This window comes from Arachis duranensis, chromosome 1, assembly GCF_000817695.3.
Source record: "Arachis duranensis cultivar V14167 chromosome 1, aradu.V14167.gnm2.J7QH, whole genome shotgun sequence".
NCBI classification, from domain to species: domain Eukaryota; kingdom Viridiplantae; phylum Streptophyta; class Magnoliopsida; order Fabales; family Fabaceae; genus Arachis; species Arachis duranensis.
Genome location: NC_029772.3, coordinates 24,160,899 through 24,164,535, shown reverse-complemented (window position 1 = coordinate 24,164,535; position 3,637 = coordinate 24,160,899).

Genomic DNA, 3,637 nt, shown 5'->3' with positions numbered 1-3,637 from the left:
TACTTGCTTTCACTAGTAATACCTTCTTCTTCCTCTTATAAGAGTAAGGCTCTGATACCACATGGGGTGGATCTCCAGTACTTCAGGAGAACAATGAAACAATACATTGTTTGCTTATCCCAATCACTCTTTGTAACCATGAAAACGAGTGAGATTAAAGGGTCCGAGCAAAACTTAGCATTATAACATTGAGTCCCTTTTCCACTATGAGAAATTCTCATGGATCCTTTCCATGCCATTTTCTGATGAGCAGGATCCTCTTTTAGAGGCAAGCTCAGAGCATACTTTTATGGCACTGGATTGAGGAAGAAGGAAATAACACTAGCTAAGCTTTCAGAGAGAGAACGAGAATTTTAGAACAATTTGTAAGATAGAGGAAAAGTGGATATATTACAATGTTCATTCAAGTCTGCCTACAACTGGGGATGAGCACCTCATTTTATAGAGGTCTCTAGATAGAACTGATATCTCACGAAATCTAAACAAGCCTATCTTACAATGCCAACTGGAGGATAAGGATAAGCCTTATCTTCTAACTTTTCTGAGACATGTGACAAAAGTCACTTTATTCTAGCACACTTAATAATTATACATAGTGGGGCCACTGCTTTAATAAAGGGACGGTTTGAAATAGTCTTCTGGAAGGGTCCCATCTCCATCTGAAAAGGATGAATCAGAAGCTAGATTGGCAGTCCCTAAATTCATATCCGGGTCCTGTAGGTAGAGAAACGGGTCTTCAGTGTTTCCTTCATTTGGATCTTGGGCATCTTGCAGGTATGGGTCATATGGGTCTGATTTTGGGCCTTCAACATCATCAGCTATTCCTGCATCAACTCTGGTTGGGCTTGGTGGTAAAGCATACACCCTTCCACCTAGATCTTCAGAATTCAGATCTTCTTCAGAATTTCTGTTTGGAACATGTGTAGACGTGCTGGGTTGGTCTCTTGGTGCATAAAAAGAGTACTGTCCAAATTGATTGATTATTCCTGAAGTTATGAATCTGGACTGAAACTCCTGGAGGGTTATTGGTGGGACCTCTGATTGAAACGGGAGTCCCTCAATTACATCTTTTTCTCCAAATAGTCCAGGCTGCCAAAGTTTGCAAAGGTATTTAGTCAAGGCATTTAGGACTGTCTTTTCATCTGTAGGCCATATGGTAGAATACCCAACAATATCAACTTTGTTCATGGTATGTGCATTCACAGTATGTGCTTTACATTCTGTGAAATAATCTCTCTGAAGGGTGATAAAACAACAGAATTTCCGCTTTGCATCCCTAAAAAAGGCAAAAACTGCCCTTTATAGGTCAGGCCAGTGGGTTTGATATGTAATCCATGAGTTCTGAAGAATGCATCAAATCCAAACAAAACATCTTTGTCTGGAAGGTAGCTTCCCAATACTCTGAGCCAGGTGATCTGGCCTGCAAATATCTCCAATCCAATGGGCTGTTTAGAGATAAGATTGATGGTGAAGACTTCACTGTTGGTTGCTGTGAATGTCTTTGAAATAGGTGCCCACATTTCCTTTGGCAAAACATGTGGCCTTAAGACAGTGGCGCAAGATCCAGTATCTAACAATGCAACAGCCTTTGTGGGTTTGTCATAGATGGATGTCTTGATTTTTAGATCAAAATGGGGACGAGGAGTGCCATCAATCTGCTTCATTCCTAAGGATCCAAGATATCCAAGTTCTTCTTCTGGGAAATTTGATCCTTTAGGAATCTTTGTAGTAATGGAGGCTATGGGTGGTGCCAAGGAGGATATAGAAAAGATTGACCTTTTTGGTGGAAAGTCTTCTTCTGAATCAGAGTCTTGGAAAACATATTCAGTTTCCCCGTCTTTAACTTCTTGTTCTTCAAGTACTGATTCAAGGTCTTCTCCATCTTCAATGGAAGCTGCATCCATTAAGGATTGAAGCATCTTTATCTCCTTTTTTGTCTTGTGGGGACATGACTTAGCAAAATGTCCTTACTTTCCATAGATGAAACATCTGTTTGACTTAGTCTGAGGTTTTCTTCTCTTGAAATAATGGTACTTTTGTTTCCTCCTTCCCCTTCTAAAAGCCCTTTGGTGGAATGCCTTGGTAGGCGATTGCCAATGGTTCTTTTTCTTGGTCTTACATTCACATGTGCTTGGCTCCTTGCATTTGATCTTCAAATAGGATTTGCTACATGCTCCTTTGAGTTTGCTCGAATTCTTGCTGAGCTGTTTGAACATTTGCTGCTGTTTGCACAATTTGTCAAGAGCGGGTAGAGCTAATTGGTATATTTCTCCAATGGTAGTGGTAGCCACTTCTTTGCGAAGAGCCATCATCATTCGGTGTAGCTCTGGTTGGAGTTCATCTGGCAAGGATGCGATAAAGACTTGTTTGACTGGCATGTTCTCATCAGGGAAGTTGATTAGCCCTTTGGCAATGTGTTCTCCTGGTTGAAAAAATCCATCTTCAAAAACCATTCCAAGAAATTTAATTCTTTTCTTGGCAATAGAGCTCTTTTTTGCTGATAGCATGATTCCCCGATCTTTGATGATTTGAGTGAATTGGGCCAGAAGTGCCTTGTGGGTTTCATTGTCTTTTGAGAACAGTAATATATCATCAATATAAATAAGTGTAGAGTGTAATATGGGCTCAAAGATTTTTGTCATGGCTTTTTGGAAAAGAGACGGGGCTACTTTGAGTCCAAATGGCATTATTGTCCATTGATATTGGGCTTCGGGGATACAGAATGCTGTCTTGTATCTATCCTCAAGGTGGAGCCCAATTTGCCAAAAACCTACTTTTAGATCGAACTTGCTGAATATTTTTGCTCCACTTAACCTCTGTGTAGTAACTGAGATTTTTGGTAAGGGAAACTTGTCATCTTGTAAGAAGACATTAAGTGGCTTATAATCAATAACAAGTCTCTTCTTCCCCCTGTTCTGCTCAGCCCTTTTTTCAACATAGAATGCTTGACATGCCCAATTGGATTTGGTTGGTTCAATGAGTCCTTGAACAAGGAGAGCTGCACATTCAGCTCTTGCCAGTTTCAGATCTTCAGGGTTCATTCCTGAATGCGTGGCTTTTGTTGGATTGATGTCTTCATTCTTCTTGAAAGGGAGACGGACATAGAATTCTGGATTTTTCCACAAAGGTGCAGGGTGGTTGAATTGGTCATGACTGTCGCAACAAGCACTGATGAGTAATTGTTGAATATAATTCTTTGACAATAAGATTAAGTATGATGTATAGAGTGTTCATAGATCGGATTCATCTGTATATATATCTGCAGTATTAATTTAAATCAGATTTAAAAATTGTGCATATGAATCTGATTTACAAGATTATTGGATCGGATTAGATCAGATCAAATTTGCACAGTAATAAAATCGGATTGCGGATTTTATCTAGATATCCGTATATCTACAAATTTATAAAAATAAATAAATAAATAAATATTTTTTTATGTTTTATTTTAACTAATAATTATTATATATATATGTAGTATTATTTTATTTTTATTATTTAAGAAAAGTATGTTTAATATTATTTTAAAAATAAATATATTTAAAGGAATAGAAAAAGAAATTTTATTAATTTTTTTAAATAAAAATAAATTTTTAAAAAATATTTTTATATTTTATAGATATATTCAATATTCGAT